This window comes from Lynx canadensis, chromosome D2 (assembly GCF_007474595.2).
Source record: "Lynx canadensis isolate LIC74 chromosome D2, mLynCan4.pri.v2, whole genome shotgun sequence".
Taxonomy (NCBI): Eukaryota; Metazoa; Chordata; class Mammalia; order Carnivora; family Felidae; genus Lynx; species Lynx canadensis.
The window spans coordinates 51,947,819-51,965,976 of NC_044313.2; the positions used below are offsets into that span (position 1 = coordinate 51,947,819).

Sequence of the window (18,158 nt, forward strand, 5' to 3'; positions counted from 1 at the left end):
GCCACTGGGCGCGGCTGCGCAGCACGGGGGTCACGTACGATTCTCCAACTTCCTTCCAGGGGTGTGTTTCCCATACCCTGCAGAGACCGTCTCCTTGCAGGGTGTCTGGAAGGAGTTAGCTAGCGTTACCCCGGCCTAACCTGAGCAAGTGCAGCGTGCGCTTCTGAAAGACTCTCTCCAGGCCCAGGAAGAAAGAATGGGACACTGGGGCGCCACCTCCAACGCCACCCGCACTCACTGCCTTCGCCCACCTCCCATCGCAGAGGCCGCGGTGGGAGGGCCAGCCCAGAACTAAGTGGAGCCGGCCTCAGGGTGCCCCGCCCCTTTTCCTCGCTTCTAGCCCTTAGGGTTCCTCTTTTGTCGCCGCCTCCTGGCTTAGGGATAGGACTGCTTTGCACACGCACCGAACCGGAGCTGTCTTGATGAGTCAAGCCTGCTAGAAAATTTAGGAATCTTGCTGACAAGGCAGTAGAATGTTGCGCTCAAGTTCCTTGAGTGTGCTGGAAGAGTGAGGGAGCTAAGGGAACAAGAAAAAATGAGCCGTCTAATGAGATAGAAATAGGGTCAATTGAAGCCCCAGAATCCATCAGCAATCTCAGCATTTTATCCTTACTGTATCTGAGTTTCCTCATCACTAAAATGGCAAGTTTAAATTTTTTTTTTTTTTTTAACGTTTATTTTATTTTTGGGACGGAGAGAGACAGAGCATGAATGCGGGAGGGGCAGAGAGAGAGGGAGACACAGAATCGGAAACAGGCTCCAGGCTCTGAGCCATCAGCCCAGAGCCTGACGCGGGGCTCGAACTCACGGACCGCGAGATCGTGACCTGGCTGAAGTCGGACGCTTAACCGACTGCGCCACCCAGGCGCCCCTAAAATGGCAAGTTTAAAGGAGACGAAGTGGTCTTTAGTAGCCATTCAGCCGCACACAATGAGGAAAGCCTCCCAACCCCCATCCCCTCTGGCTCTGAAAGCCACCTCTGCTCAACTCAAATGCTGCTGGAAGTTCCACCCTCCTCCTAAACCAGACGGTAACCAGATAGAGATTTCCACAAGGCAAACCCAGATTGAAGGTGCATCCTGATGGACTCCCTCCCATGTGTAAGCTCAGCCATAAAACTTGCCTGGTTATGGTTGGAACTACTCCTGTAACAGGTTAGAAGAAAGGAAGAGTCTTTGCTCAGGCACCAGAAACACTAATTAATGCCTTCATTCAAGCTCAGACAGGTTGCGCTGAAATCAGCCTGGTTCTACTGGGAACTTGTTTGCTTTGGCTGTGCTTGATGCTTTTGTGAAACTAATAGCAAAGACTGATACCTCATCCCAAATGCAGCCTGACACACCGCCGTCCTGAAAAACCTAGTCTGTGCTCAGCCACCTCCATTACCTGCAGTAGGGCTTATTCACAATGTGAACTATCTGTAGTATTTTTAACCCCCAGAGAATTTCACTGTGCCACAGAACACAGACCTTAGGCTTTAGTTTAACCTCCAGGAACCCAAGGAATGTACAGAATACCTAATGACCAGGAGAAGAGTCATGGCAATTTATTTCAAAGTTGTATTCAGTAAATATATTCCAGTGCTTTCATTCAAAGCCCTTTAGAAGCAGCAATAGTAGCAGCCACCACTATAAGCAACTACCTTGTGTCGCCCACAGGGGAAGCAAAGTACACTCAGCTGCACTTCCTGCTCTCGGGGCACTTATGGTCAAGTGTGTGTAGAAGTATCCAGAACTGTGAAGCGTCCAAGATTTTACTCCACTCGCAAGCTAGCAAGTTAGTCTACCATAGTTTTATAGGTTCATAAATGCTGGCAGAAGACATGAGACTCAGTCAGAGACAAAAGACTTTATTACTTGTGGCATGGCAAGCAACATAGGTTCATGTTTGAATTAGTTCCCCTTGCCCTCTCTGTCCCCAGGGGTGATACAGAACAGCCCATGTGGAAGCTGTGCACAGTGTTTGTGTCACAGCTGAGGACTTGAATTTACGAAACCTGTTTTACAAAAAAAGAAAAAGAAAGAAAGAAAAAACAAACCTCCTGTTTCACAAGCCGCTGCTGCAAACCTGCCCAACCTCTTCACTCTGCCCCAGACAGAGACACTATCTCTATCTTCCAAGGCTGTTTGCTATGCAGACATCCTTGAAAAGATAGTTTGGGATAAAAGAAGTCATAAGACCTGGAGAAACTCCATGGAGAACTGTCCCACAAAAAAGGATAGGGAATTCAGGAATTGCAAGTACAGTGCTAAATGCAAGTACAGAGATTTGTGGGCATAGTCACACTGAAAAGACACTTGCCCTAAAGTCTGAAAGGAGAACTTATCAAAATTAAAAAGCCAATAGGTCAAGGGTGGAAAGCTAAATTCTAGAAAGAGACATGTGCAAAGCCATACAGGTACTTCAAGTGGCAAGAATCACTTGGAAACCACAAGTAATTAAGTAAACCTGGAAAAACCTACAGGAAAAGTTGAAGATGTTGGGTGGAGTCAAATGCTGAAGGTCCTGAAAGCAGCAAGTGAAGAAGAATCTAGGATGGCTGGGAGCAACATTTCTGACCTGAGCAACTGGGAGAACAAAGGTTCCACTCAGTGTTTTGAGGGCTACAGGAGGAGGGTCAGGTGTGAGGATGGAGGATGAGGAAGAGAGAGGAAAGATGATTCTGTTTCAGATAAGTATGAGGAACCAGGGGCCACATCTGAATAGAGTTATCCAGTAGGCAATTATGAAGCCTAGGAGAAAGGTATAGGTAGGAGATACTGGAATGAAAATTTTGGTTTTAATTAGGACTATCCTTGGGTGTGATTAAAGTCAATAAGTGATGGGATAGCAATAAAGATAGTAGAAGCCTTAGCAGTATTGGTATTCCAGGGGTGAACAGACTGGCCAGGAGGCTAAAAGAAAACCTAGGAGGGAATACTTCCTGGAAGCCAAAGGGCAAGAGCAGTGACTGGACGGTGCTCTGCAAGAGCAGTGACTGACGGGGAGAGTGCTGGACGGTGTCACATCCTGAGGAGTGGTCAAGTGAGGCAAAGAGTATTAGCTTCTCTTAGCTACAAATTACCTCAAAACTTAATATTTTAAAACAACAAACATTTTATTACCTGAAAGTTTCTGTGGGTCAAAAATTGGCTTAGCCGGGTAGTTCTGGCCCAAGGCCTCCCACTGAGGCTGCAGTCAAGATACTTGCTAGGGCTGCAGTCATCTGAAGGGTTGACTGCTATAGGATCTGCTTCCAAGATGGCTGCCTCATATGGCTCTTGGCAAGAGGCCTCAGTTCTTCACTATGTGCATCTCTCCATAGGGTTGCTTGAGTGTCCTCATGACATGGCAGCTGGCTTCTCCCAGAGCAGGTGATCTAAGAGAGAGAGGCCAAAGCCACAATGTCTTAGATGATCCAGCCTCAAAAATCACACTGTTGGGGCACCTGGCCGGCTCAGTAGATAGAGCATGTGACTCTTGATCTCAGGGTTGTAAGTTCAAGCCCCACATTGGGCACAGAGCCTACTTAAAAAAAAAAAAAAAAAAATGGATTCCGAAATCATGCTGTCATTTCTGCCTTATTCTGTTTATTAGAAGTGAGTTATTAAGACCAGTCCATGCTCAAGGGGAAAGAAATTAGACTCCATGTTTTGAAATGAGTGTCAAAGAATTTGTGGATATATTTTAAATTACTACAATCAATGCTCTTGTCACATTATTTACATTTCTCCTACATGGAAAATATATTAACTCCCTCTGAAGATCTCCCCCAAACCTCCAGCCTTTGTAGCATTAGCAGAAATCTTCCAAAGTATATTTCCTTAAGTACAGCAACTCCAGTACAGTTCCTCTTGATCTGAAGACTTATGAACCAAAGAGACAAGCTGTCTACCCCCCAACACATACACACTTTCAGTACACATGGGGTAGGATAGGCACAGGATATCTAACTGCTAAAGACACCCGTGGTCAAAAAGGGAGAAATAGGACATATACAGGAGTCCATAGCAGTTCTGAAATCCAGCCAGGCAAATTTTGACTGTTTCTCTATTAGGACTCAGTCCTATTGTTGCCTGTGCCAGATGAGATCACATAGGGAGAGACAGCCCTAGATTCACATGTCTTCTTTTCCTGTCCCAAGCTCTGTCCCATTATGTGAAGGGTACACCCCAGCTCACACTTCTACTCCATCCCCCTTCACATACACACACTCCTTGACCACTTCTGTGGGCTCAGGGGTATGTCACTGGCAGTTCAATCCATGCTCAAGAGAAAGGACTCTGGGGAAGAAATCCTTACAGTCCCCAGAAGCAGGCTGAGAACTGTTTCAATGGGGAAGACAGATCTTCTGTATCCAGAGTTTGGTCCAGCTATGGAGAAGGTGAGCATGGTAGGCATGTTTCCTTGGCCCTGCAGACTCCTCACCCCATAGAAATAGGTACAATCTGAGGAGGGTTTGAGGGGGGCTTTCTAAAGTATGAGGCCCAGGGTGGGAGGGCCCTTTTGCCCAGGTCTAAGGACAGCACTGGGGCTAAGGACTGGGAATCTTCATATGACTGAAACAGACATTTATTGTGATGAGAGAGAAGGAGAGCCAGGATGGTAAGCTGTGGTTATGGTTAGAATGTGGGACGTTGAGGTGTAAGGTTTAGCAGTGGAGCATTCTGGGTGGTGAGGAACCAGGGAAGAAGGTGGAGTGGAAGTGAAGTTCACTGGAGTTGAGGTCAAAGATGACAGGTGAGGCTAGGTTTTTGAAACTAACCACCCCACACACACTCAACATGCAATGGTGAGATAGGCACAGGTTGTGGCAGGGATACTGAAGCCACCAGGATGTTGCTAGGATAAAAGGTAGAGAGGAAAACTGGGGAGTCAAGTGCCAAAGTCCTCAGGGAACACAGGGGAGTAGCCAGGAAGTTAGTCATAAAGGATAACGAGTAGAGGATGATAGAACTGATGGTGGAGGTGATTTTATAGGAGGGTGGAGGAGAAAAAAAAAAAAAAATGACCACCCTTCCCATCCCCAGGTCCAGCCCTTGAGTATGGAAGGGTGTGGGGGAATGATCAGGCTTCTCTCTGGGAAGAAGGAACATCTGTGGGAAAAGGTCCTTTTTTTGCCAAGGTGAGGAGAATGAAAGAGCATTCACTGGTGCAACTGAAGACTTAGGGTAGTTTATTTATAATAGAACAAGGCTCTGGAGGGGATCAAGGGAGGGGGCAGCAGTGAGAGGACAAACGAGAAAGAAGGAAGCACAGACAGAACTGTGGTGAAAACTAAGGAGAGTGCAAGGAAATAGGGGGACTTAAAATATTTGGGGAAATTAGGACCCATGGCTTGAGGTGATGTCATTCCTAGGATTAACAGGGCTCAAAAGCCAAGCCAGTACCTATGAAAAATCCCTGAAATTGTGCATAAAGAACAGTGTGCCTGGTTTTGTGCACATAACTTTGGGCTATCATTCTCAGATACTCAGATATCATTTTCATCACTGATCTAGACTGCCTGTCAAAGCCCAGCAGTGACCAGGGGAAAGGAGAAGCATTCTACAGCTCTCCAGATCACAGGCAGGGGGGACTGTATTTCAATTTACTATTTAATATAAGATGTGATGATTAAAGAAGATAGTGGAGTTACAGCTTAATAGGTAGAACACAAAATAAGTGTAAGTTTCATGCAGTTCCTCCCCGTTGATTTTCTGGTGGAATGATTCTGGGTTGATGCAGAGACTGATATAAAAGGACTTTGCTACTTATCATGCAGTCAGCAACCTGGGGTCTTGCTCGGAGTTCCAATTAGAACACTGGTGAAACATTGTTTTTTTTCCTTGAAAAACTCACACCTTCCTTATGGGAAAGCTTAGCCCAAAGCAACAGGGAAAATGAAGAGAGGCTCCTGACCAAGAAACTTCAGTGGCTCCCGTTTGCCCAGAGCATAAGGTCCCTGGTATAAGGAAGATGGATCATGATTCCACTCTGCCTTCCTTCACAGACATGTTTCCTACCTACCACCTGTGCTAATTCAGGTCATGGACTATTCCCAGATCACGGTGTTTTCATTCAGTCTCACTGCCTTTGCTGTATGCTGGTTATCCCACCGGGAAGGCTTCCCCATCCCCACTGTTTTGAATTAAGAATCCTTTTATTTTCTTTTAAATTTTTTTTTTCAATGTTTATTTATTTTTGGGACAGAGAGAGACAGAGCATGAACGGGGGAGGGGCAGAGTGAGAGGGAGACACAGAATCGGAAACAGGCTCCAGGCTCCGAGCCATCAGCCCAGAGCCCGACGCGGGGCTCGAACTCACGGACCGCGAGATCGTGACCTGGCTGAAGTCGGATGCTCAACCGACTGCGCCACCCAGGCGCCCCTCCTTTTATTTTCTTTTAAGTTTATTTATTTATCTTGAGAGAGAGAGAGAGAGTCACAAGCAGGGGAGGGGCAGAGAGAGAGAGAGAGAGAAAAAAAGAGAGAGAGAGAGACTTCACACCATCAGCATGGAGCTGGATGCAGGGCTGGATCTCAGGAACCATGAGATCATGACCTGAGTCGAAATCAGTATCAGACGCTTAACCGACTGAGCCACCCAGTTGCCCCCTCTGAATCCTTTTACAGCCCTACTCCAATGTACTCCCACCACAGTGTTGGCTGACTTACCAACTGTGCATTCATTTACCTTCTCTGAATTTCTAGGGCATTTGTGACCTTATGGCATTTATTACATAGTTTCTAGTATTTTATTATGAAAATTTCCAAACATACAGGAAAGTTGAAAGAATTGGATAAAGGATGCCATATGCTACTATCTAGATTCTACAATTGCCATTTTGTTACATTTATTTTTATCCCATATCTATCCATCTATCCATTCATCAATCCATCTTACCTTTTTGATGCATTTCAGGGTTAGTTGCAGACATGAGTACACTTCACCTGTAAATACTTCAGCATGCATACCATTAACTAGAGTTCAATATTTATTTGTGCTTTTTAAAGTGAAATTTACTCACATGTATCATGGAGTTTTTCTGTTTGTTTGTTTGCTTTGTTTGTTTGTTTTTAAATACTCTGACGCACCTGGGTGGCTCATTAGGTTAAGCATCTGGCTTCGGCTCAGGTCATGATCTCATGGTTTGTGAGTTCAAGCCCTGCATCAGGCTCTGTGCTGACAGCTCAGAGCCTGGAGCTTGCTTTGGATTATGTGTCTCCCTCTCGCTCTGCCCCTCCCCTGCTCTCTCTCTCTGTCTCTCTCTCTCTCAAAAATAAACAAACATTAAAAAAAATACTCTGCCTTCCTTATGACTCTTTTTTTTTTTAATTTTTCAATGTTTATTTATTTTTGAGAGAGAGAGAGAGAGAGTAGGAAGGGGCAGAGAGAGAGGGAGACAGAATCTGAAGCAGGTTCCAGACTCTGAGCTGTCAGCACAGAGCCTGATGTGGGGCTCAAACTCATAAACCATGAGATCATGGCCTAAGCCGAAGTCAGAAGCTTAACCTAATGAGCCACCCAGGCACCCCTACCTTCCTTATGAAACTTTTTAATGGTGAGAATCATTTATTACTCAATTCTATCCCCACACACCCAATATCTAATAATGATGACACTAGTAATGATAAACATAATCAAAATAATCATGGCTAACACATACTGAGCACTTTGTTTGTGCCAGGCACTGTTCTAAACACTTCATATGTTTTTTTAAAATTCTTATAACAACCCCATGAAACAGGTAGTATAAAGATATCTGTTGTAGATAAAGAGAGGTTAGGTAACTGGCCCAGGTTGCATAGTTCTTCCAGTGGGTGGAGACAAAATTTAAACCCAGCTCTGAGTCCAGGGCATAGGTTCTTAACCACCATTCACATTGCTTCCCCATTGTCAAAGCCTTACCCATTGAGGGAGAGTAATTTTATTTATGGAACATTCAAAGAGTCCACTGCTCTGGACCATCCTTGTCATGACACATTAACAGAGACAGTTGGCTTCAAAATTTCCCCGTTAAATTTGTAGTAGGGGCATGAATCCATAACCTAAGGGAGAGGAAAGCTGGCTTCTCCACAGACTTGCCACTGGGTCATTGCTGTGAGTCTCATGACTCACATCCCACGGCTGCCTGCATCTACTGTATGGCTGCCCTGTATTTCTGGGCCTAGTGTGGGAGGCAATGGAAGGAGGGTGAGGGAGAGTTCTGAGGCCTGGGAGAGTCACAAGGACAGCTTGGCTGGCAGCCGCCTGGACACTCAGTACAGAGAGAAGCTGATGAGGAAGCCAGAGGCACAATAGGCCATTATTTCTGGCTGCAGGAGTTTGGTCGGTTTGCTACTGGGTGACCCAACATCCCTCCTACCAGTTTGAGTTCCCTTAGACCTTTGGTTGGAAGTAAAGCAATTATATTTCAAGTGATTCACAGGCTATGTCTGGAGATTGGGGGAAATACCAAAGCTCATTATGGCTGTAAGTAATCAGGCATTCACTTTGAAGACCTCCCTCTTGCTACAATCCCCACTACACACCGCCTCCAGGTAATACAACGGAGTGCATGACTCCCCTCTTCAGAGCCCTCCATAAAGCCATGAATGCACCAGGTTAAACATAGGCTACAGCCCTCTGAAATATGGTCTAACCTAAGCTTCTAAGCAAGCATAGAGTTTTGTTAGCCACTATTTACACAGGGCATTAACAGAATTTATATATATAGAAAGAGCTCTGTGATCAAATAGATTCAGGAACTGTTGGATTAGTTAACCCATTCTTTAAGTGGAACTTCTGAGAGCCTTGAAATGATGTGCATGATGAGTCTCTGCAAGGAGAATGCAATATGTTCCCAGTTTTTTCAAGAAGGATCTCAAGAGACTAGTGTTCCATAGAAAGTGTGCTATCTCTGGGGCGCCTGGGTGGCTCAGGTGCTTAAGCATCTGACTTTGGCTCAATCTCATGGTTCATGAGTTCAAGCCCTGCATGGGGCTCTTTGCTGTCAGTGCAGGGCCTGCTTCATATCCTCTGTTCCCTTCTCTCCCTGCTCCCTCCCATTCATGCTCTCTCTCTCTCTCTCTTTCTCTTTCTCTGTCAAAAATAAACTTTGGAAAAAAAAAGAAAAGAAAATGTGTTATTTCAAATATCATTCTCAACATAGCTATCCCTGAAATGTAACCAGTTCTTCTAAGCCTATCATGGCAGCCATGAAAATGCACTGTTCAGATCTGCTGCTATGCAGAGCACAGCCAACTCACTGGTCCAGTTGCTGCCCTTCTAGATCCAGTGAAGTCACACAAGGTATTTCTAGCCTGGAACCAAGCATAATGATGAACAGGGGTCCTCGTGCAGGTCCATTGCCGCACAATGTGAGACTCCTCTCACAAATGGCTTTGGCTTAAGGATGTCCCTTTGGCCTGGCCGAAGCTTTCTTAGAACTGCGTTGCCATCTGAAACTCTTCCTACTCAATCTTCCTTCCTGTGCTGAAATCTGAAGCTTCTTCTACATTTTCTCCTTTGTCACAGGTATATCCCTCAGCAAATCTCTTGCACATTGTTTTAAAGTTTATTTATTTATTTTGAGAGCAAGAGCAAGCAGGGGAGGGGCAGAGAGAGAGGGAGAGAGAGAGAATCCCAAGCAGGCTCTGTGCCAACACAGAGCCTGACATGGGGCTTGATCCCACCAACCATGAGATCATGACCTGAGCCAAAACCAAGAGTCAGACGCGTAACCAAATGAGCCACCCATGCACCCCTCTTGCATGTTTAATTCTACCTCAGCATCTCCTGCTCAGAAGATGTAAACTAGCACTCCTATCTCAAATGTTTTCTAAAGCCTTTCCAGATTTAGCTCCTCCTTGCAACTACACGTCACTTTTATGGCATTTGCCTTTGTGGTCTGCACTGAGAGGCCTCCTGATACAGTAGAGCAGCACATGGAAGACACTCTTGGAGACAGTGACCCAGGTCTGAATCCCAACTCTGCACTTACCAGCAGTAAAACCTTAAGGAAATTCCTCAGCAAGCAGTAAGTGGGGGTGACACCACTCTTTTGCAAGGCTTCCAAGGATTAAATGAAATGTTCTATTTAAAGCACCAAACATAGGGGCGCCTGGGTGGCTCAGTTGGTTAAGCATCTGACTTCAGCTCAGGTTATGATCTTGTGGTTCACGATTTTGAACCCCACATCAGGCTCTGTGCTCACAGCTCGGAGCCTGGAGCCTGCTTCAGATTCTGTGTGTGTCTCTTTCTCTGCCCCTCCCCTGCTCCTTCTCTCTCTCTCTCTCTCTCTCTCCCCCTCTGTCTCAAAAATAAAAAAATAAATAAATAGCCTTTATCTCTTCAAAAAAAAAAAAAAAAAGCACCAGACATAAAGCAGGTACTCAAAAAATAGAATAATGGTCATTTATAGTCATTTGTATTTTTTCTCCTTTCCACTATCAGATTATAAAGACTTGAGGGTGGATAGTTTGATTTTCATCTAACTCTCCTGAAGGGCCTGAGATACAGGTGTTATTCATAGTGGGTCAACAAATAGCTGTTAAATTAAGTGGGGGAAAAATGCAGAAGGAAAGGGGCATCTCAGACAAGAGGGGCAGAAGAGCCAATCAGGAGTGTTAGCCAATGACATAAGAAATATAAATATTCAAAATATATAATACATGTATAAAATAGAAAATATTTATGTTATATATGTGCATACATATATACATGTTATATGTATATTTATATTTAAATATATAAGAGAACCATGGTTTCAGAAATAACTGCTGAGAAGAGGGCCAGGAGACCAAAGTTGTGCTCCCTGGTCCCTTTGCAGAGGTTTGTACTCTAAGGCCTGTAAGCACAACCTGGAAGGGCGATTTTACCAGTGAAATCCTTATTTCCTAAGCTCAATGCAACTAAGAAAAAAGTGGCAGGAAACCAAAGGAAGGAAATTGCAAAGATGGATGGGAAACAATGTGTCAATGAAGGGACACAATTAGAATATACAGAACCAGGAGTTTCCATCCAAGTTCAGAGTACTGTTTTTTTGTTCAATTCAGGGTATCCAGTCACCATGATTTTAGCCTGGCTTGGAGGGGGAAACCACAGCAGTGGTGGCCCCCAGAATAACCTGTCCTGGGCCTTTGTAGGAGGAAGCTACTGGAATTCATAGATCTTCTGCCTGTATGCCCAGCTGTGGCTCCACCTCTGGGGAAGCTCAGGAAAGGACATCGTCTGTTTTGGGAGCCATTGCTCTCTGATGGGAGGAAGGAATTCACACTCACCTCAGCTTTTCCCAAAGCCTCATTAATTCCTTGAAACCCCAGCTCCAGGACATTTTTAGTAGAGTACAAATATCATACTGGAAGAAATGCTTAAGGCCCTGTTTGTGGAGCACAGCCCAGCATTAATGGCCTGTTTGCCCTCCCAATCAACAGGTGTTCATGTGTAGCAAGATTCCCTCCCCAGGGAACACCCTTCTGTTCTAACAGAATGACCTTCCATGACAGCCTACCTTCTCTTCATTTAAATCCCTTATGCCACAGAAAAGCTCTATGGATACATGTATATATGTGTATACAAGAAGTGTTTGAAAGAGGAGGAGGGGAAAGTTGGGAGGGATTGCCTCTTAAGAGTCAAGGCTACTGCTACATCTCCCCTACAAGTAGAAAGCTACCAAGCTCATGAAGTTCAAATCTAGAAGCCAAAGTGTACCCGGGACATCTCCTTCATCTCCTCCAAAACAGTATCAGTTTTCTCTGTGTTTCCAGCAGTTTTATGAGATGAGCTACAATGACACAACATTTGAATGAATCACTCTGCTCAGTCTGCAATGCCAAGACTACAAATATAGTTAATTCAGATGAACTAGGTCCCTCTGACAAACGTTGGTTTGACTGAATCATAGAGCGTATTAAAAGAAATTCAGTTTTATTGCCTTCAGGAATCTAGTGGAACTAGCTAATAAATTGCTCTTCAGTATAGATCTTAAGGGAAATTTGCGTTAATGAACAGATGAGAATATTTTCTAATTATGTCCATCAATTGTTTATATGGAAAGCGTTACCTGAAATGCTCGCTCTTGTTTATATCACAGTATTTTAGTTGAATAACCTCCTTGATAAATAGTATAAAATAAACCATCCAATTTTCTATTCCTTCGAAACAATTAATGCTGCAATGGCTCTATAAGCATGAAATCAAGCTACTGTATGTATCAGTCAGCTTTTATTCTTCCTGCCCTGGGGCCACCCTAGTCTTTCAAATTTTGTGACACACATTCCTTCCTCTCACACTTCCTTCTATAAATGTTTGTTAAGCAACTAGTGTGTGTCAGATACTAATTAAAAATCAGCAATCTCACAGACTAGAAAGGGAGACAAACATGAACAAGTATTGTAAGGTGTTATAGCCGCAAGGATTGCTACATGAACAGAGGACCAGGGATTATGAAGTAGTCAGTTCACCTTGAGAGTATCAGGGAGACCTTAGATTTAAATGGATTCTTGGAAATGGAGGACATGTTCATGTGACCAGCTAGGAGGGAAAGGGGAGCCCCAAAAGAAAGATGCCTAGGCATGATAGAGCATGGCATGTTTGACAAACTGTAAATAATATGGCAGGAAAGGGACAACAGATGGGATGTTAGCAGAGGAAACAGAAGAAAGAGGGGTTACTTAACAAGGGCAGGCTGGAGAGGTCACTGGGGGCCAGATCAAGGGGAGCATGCACTGGCTCTCCTCAGTACTGGGCCAACATCACATCTGGAGTATCTTATTTAGGACAATGGTGACACACTGGAGGGCAATAATGAAGTGAGAGGGTGAATCTGGTCTCTATACTCCATCTTGGCTACAGGCAAAAGTCTAAATTTGTGATTTCTTAACAGAAAAATTTTGTAAGTATATGTGTTTGCCCATTTAATTCGAGGCAAAGCCAAGTAAGAATGTGTCCTACAATGAGATTGCATTTAAGATATACAGCCTCAGAGCCAAGACCAGCCTTGTGAAAACAGACTTCAGGACAATATGGAACTGGATATTGGCCAAGAAGACTGGAAAAACACACTCTGACCTCTTAAAGAAAGCCAGGCCTTTCAAAATACAGAACAGTGGGAAGGGGGTTTAGAAATAAAATGTTAGAGGGGCGCCTGGGTGGCTCAGTCAGTTAAGCGACCGACTTCGGCTCAGGTCATGATATCGCAGTTTGTGAGTTTGAGCCCCGTGTCGGGCTCTGTGCTGACAGCTCAGAGCCTGGAGCCTGCTTCAGATTCTGTGTCTCCCCCTCTCTCTACCCCTCCCCTGCTCACGCTCTGTGTCTCTCTGTCTCTCAATAATAAACATTAAAAAAAATTTTTTTAAAGAAATGTTAGGTATATCAGTTATCTGTTGCAAACTAACAAATATACCAAAACTTCATGGTTTAAAACAATTTATGTCTGTGATTCTGCATATTGGCTGGACAATTCTTCTCTTGGTCTCCATTGGGCTTCCTCATGCAGCTGTCTCAGCTGGTGGGTCAGCTAAAGGCTAGGCTCAGCTGGGATAGCTTGGTCAGCTGGGCCTCGCTCTCCTTACAAGATCTTTCATCCCAGGCTCCTTTATGGCATGGCTGTTTCAGGCCAGCGTCCCAAGAGGGTGAAAGTGGTAGCCTCATGAGTCATGTATCAGCACTTCCATCACATTTTATTAGTCACAAAGACAGCTCCTGTAAGGGGTGGGGAAATAGACTTTGTCTCTTGATTGAGGGAGTGGTAAAGTCATATTACGGAAGAGTAGGAGTCTACCACAGAGGATTTGATTCCTACTGCAGAAACACCTGTATGATGTGGGGGAGTATAGAAGGGCTGAAAAGCAAAGAAATCCTTCCCCCAGTTCGTTGACCATGGCAGGGACAGAACGCTGGAAAAGCTGAGTGGCAGAGTAGCCAAACTTCAGCCAAAGTCTTCACTGAGTACAATTTCCAGAGCCACCCGGTAGCAAAGCCTAGTTAGGGCAAACATAAAAGTTAGCAAGAGAGCCCTGTATCCAAAGAGGGCATGCTGCTCTCCCTCACACTGGACTCTCAGATTTTAGGGAGGTTTGGTTCAAGTATGGTAATTTGCCAAGTGATACTTTTACTCCAATAATACCTTTTGTTTTTATATCTGGGACTATTTCCTCCCTGTCTTCTTTCAAGCACCTTGTAAAGTGAGAACAGGACTTGTCTTCTTCTTCTAGAGACAAGGAAACTAGGACCAGGAGGGACCATCCTCCAATCCCTCAGAAGGTTGACACGAGAGCCAGGCTTCTCAAAATCCCCTCTCGGGTCTCTGTCTTATGCCAGGGCATGGATTGTTCTTGTCCCTGATGCCTACCGAGGCGTCCGTCCTCAATTCCTTCCTGCAGGGGTAGCTAAGTCCTTCCCTGGTGGTGTAATATCTTCAGTTTTTAATTCACTAGCATCTAAGGCTCTGTATAAATAATTAGGACCCAAGTCCTCCATTGCCAGTTTGCGGGCAGAAGAACTGCCCAGACAAGGGCAGCTTACTGGGGCTTTTGGAAAGTGATGTGCAAAACCAGCCCGCATTTATGCAAAGAAAACAAAAACTCAAATTCAAAACGATATAATGCACTTCTTTTTAAAAAATTAAAAAAAAAACATTTTATTTATTTTTGACTGAGAGAGAGAACGTGAGCAGGGGAGGGGCAGAGAGAGAGGGAGACACAGAATCCAAAGCAGACTCCAGGCTCTGAGCTGTCAGCACAGAGCCCAACACAGGGCTCGAACCCATGAACTGTGAGATCATGACCTGAGCTGAAGTCGGACACTCAATTGACTGAGCCACCCAGGCACCCCAAGAAGTATGCACTTCTATGTTTATTGTAGCATTATTTACAATAGCCAAGATATGGAGGCAACTCAAGTGTCCATTGATAGGGGAATAAATAAACACACACACAACTGAATATCAATCGGCCATAAAAAAAAAGATGAGATCTTACCATTTGTGACAGCATGGTTGGTTCTAAAGGGTATTATGCTAAGTGAAATAATATAGACAAAGACAGGCAAATACCATATGGCTTCACTTACACGTGAAATCTAAACAACAAGACAAAGGAATAAACAAGAATCAGAAGCAGACCCATAAATACAGAAAACAAATTGATGGTGGCCAGAAGAGGGTGGGTGGGAGGATGGGAAAAATGGGTGAAGGGGAGTGGGAGGTACAGGCTTCCAGTTAGGAGATGAATGGTACAGAGATGAAAGGTACAGCATAGGGAATATAGCCAATGGTATTATAATGCGATGTATGGTGACAGATGGTAGCTACACTGGTGGGGAGTATAGCATAACACATAGAGTTGTGGAATCACTATGTTGTACACCTGAAACGTATGAGTCATTATGTAACATTATGTGTCAACTATATTTCAATAAAACAAACAAACAAAACAAATAACAGTCCTCCTCAGCCCGCAGGCTAAATACAACTAATTAAAGAGCTGCAGTGGGGTGCCTGGGTGGCTCAGTCGGTTAAGCGGTCGACTTCGGCTCAGGTCATGATCTCGTGGTTTGTGAGTTCGAGCCCCGCGTCGGGCTCTGTGCTGACAGCTCAGAGCCTGGAGCCTGTTTCAGATTCTGTGTCTCCCTCTCTCTCTGACCCTCCCCCGTTCATGCTCTGTCTCTCTCTGTCTCAAAAATAAATAAACATTTAAAAAAAAATTTTTAGGGGCGCCTGGGTGGCTCAGTCGGTTGAGCGTCCGACTTCCGCTCAGGTCACGATCTTGCGGTCCGGGAGTTCGAGCCCCGCGTCAGGCTCTGGGCTGATGGCCCAGAGCCTGGAGCCTGCTTCCGATTCTGTGTCTCCCTCTCTCTCTGCCCCTCCCCCATTCATGCTCTGTCTCTCTCTGTCTCAAAAATAAATAAATGTTAAAAAAAAAATAATAAAAAAAATTTTTTTTAAAGAGCTGCGGTAAGGTAATGATCAAAGGGTGGATATCACTTTTTAGTTTCAAAGTACTTTCACACTATGAACTCAGCAGATCCTTATAATGTGATGATGATGATGATATCTTACACTTACGATGTTCCAGGTACTATTTTACATCCTTGCATGTATTAATTCATTAACCCTCATAGTAACTCTATGAACTTAAGTACTATTAGCAACTCAAAACTGAGAGACAAAAAGTCTCCATAACTTTACAAAGTTACAGAGCTAGTATGTAAAGGAGCCAAGATTTAAGTCTAGGCACCTGGCTTCAGAGTTCATGCCCTTAAACTGCCATACTATACTGCCTTCCGAATACTATCATCCCATCATATCAAATAAGGAAACTGAGGCAGTGATTTGGTGACCTGACCAAACTTAGGCACAGTGCCATTACATCACATGTAGGACACAGAAGCCAGGCTCTCCCCCTGTAAGCCAAGCCCTCTTACAGGTAATAGTTGAGGTTATCAGCCATTTCTATTTCGAGTGGTTTTCCTAATAGGAAGGATTATAAGGGTTGGGAGGTGGAGTCCAGAGTGGGAGGCCAAATTTGAATACCACACCAATTTTGAATCTATTCCTAAACATGCTACCCAAGGCTAGGGAAATGAAAACATAATGCAGTTTAGACATGCTATTTTCCTTAAGAAGACAATGGCTACCTTTAAGTTCAGAAGCAGAGGAAGGATGAAATTGTGAAAATGGGAGCTGCTCAGTGAACTGACCCTAGAAGCTAGTCCCTAGGAAAAGGAGCTTGACAAAGGGAAGGAGGGTCAAGGAAGGTCATGCTCTCAGTGCCAATGTATGAAGGCACCAGGCAGTGTGCAGGGAGAGAGAATACAAAATTACATTGCTCTCAGATGATATTTATCCCCACTCAACTACTACCCAAGAAAGGACAAACTTCCTCTAGCCTGCGCCTAGATTAGAAGCCCAATCTGTTGCTTTCCTTTTGGAGCCCTCCATGAGAATGCAGCTACCAATTCCCATGATGAATCAAATCGGTGAATATATTCCTTTCACCTCTGCCAAGCCCTGGTCCATCCCAAGGCTTAACCAAGAGTCCCCTTGTGTCCTACAACTCAGATACCTGACCTACTCAGGACCCCCGGCTCAGAGTGGTAGGATTGAAGGCCACTCTTTCCACTCCTGGCAGGAGCCTAACCTCTCCACTCTATACAGGTGGGGTTCTACTCTTTAGCTCTGGCCAATGAGAACTATTTCAAGGCTAGGTCTCTCTCATCTCAGGGCCAACACCATTATCGTTATTTCAAATATTTTTCCCCTAAGCGTCCTCAGTGGTTGCTTAGAATTCAGAATGCTGTCAGTTGCTTTGTGAGTTGGTGTGTGTGTTATCTGCTACTGAATATCATGACAGAATGGGGTCAGCAGATTCTCTAGTTCTGGCCACCAGAGAAACAAGAATTTAAGCTGGAATGAGGGAAGGATAAAATGGTCCCTATTCACAGATGGACTACAACTATGTGCAAAATCCTAAGAAATCTAGAAAAGAACTTCTAGAATATAGTACATGAGTTTGGCAATATCACAGGGGAAAAGGTAAACATCCAAAAGTCAGCTGTATTTCTGTATACTAGAAATGTATAATTGGAAACCAAAATTAAAAGGGGCACCTGGGTGGCTCAGTCAGTTGAGTGTCTGACTTCGGCTCAGGTCATGATCTTCTGGTTCATGGGTTCAAACCCCTCATCAGGCTCTGTAGTGGACAGCTCAGAGCCTGGAGCCTGCTTCAGATTCTATGTCACCCTCTTTCTCTGTCCCTCCCCTGCTGGCACTCTGTCTCTCTCTCTCAAAAATAAACATTAAAAATTAAAAAAAAAAAAAAAAGATGGAATGAGTGAATAAAAAAGCTAAGTGTAGCTTAGAGTAGCTATTTGTATAGAGCTTCAGTGGACAGAGTACTTTTAAAACCACCAAAGAGGACAGAGGAGGGAACTAGGGAGCTTGGCAAACACCTGCATTCTCACTCCACCCCATTCTGAAATGCCCTTAGGGGAGGGCGCCTCAGACAGTTGGCTGAAAGGCTCTTCAAGGGATTCTTATCACCTCCAGAAAGAGAAACAGTTTGACCGGGAACATCAGCATTCAACACGGTTGGCACTTGCATCTAACCTAGGAACCTGTTAGAAATGGCCGGTGGGGGGAGGGGAGAGGGAGGGGAGGAAGACAGGTGATCTTGAGGCACATGCTTTGTTCCAAACAGCAACTTCCTACCTCATTC

The 18,158-nt window shown here is 44.5% G+C and overlaps 1 protein-coding gene across 3 annotated transcripts in view; it reads right to left on the reverse strand.

Annotated features, from left to right (window-relative positions):
* Positions 1-1,833: 1,833 nt before the first annotated feature.
* Positions 1,834-18,158, reverse strand: part of SAMD8 (sterile alpha motif domain containing 8) — a 78,355-nt gene continuing 62,030 nt past the window's right edge. For all 3 annotated transcript variants that reach the window (XR_004344252.1, XR_004344251.1, XR_004344250.1), the window contains exon 8: positions 1,834-3,358. The gene's annotated coding sequence lies outside the window, so the exon portion shown is untranslated. The remainder of the gene's footprint in view (positions 3,359-18,158) is intronic.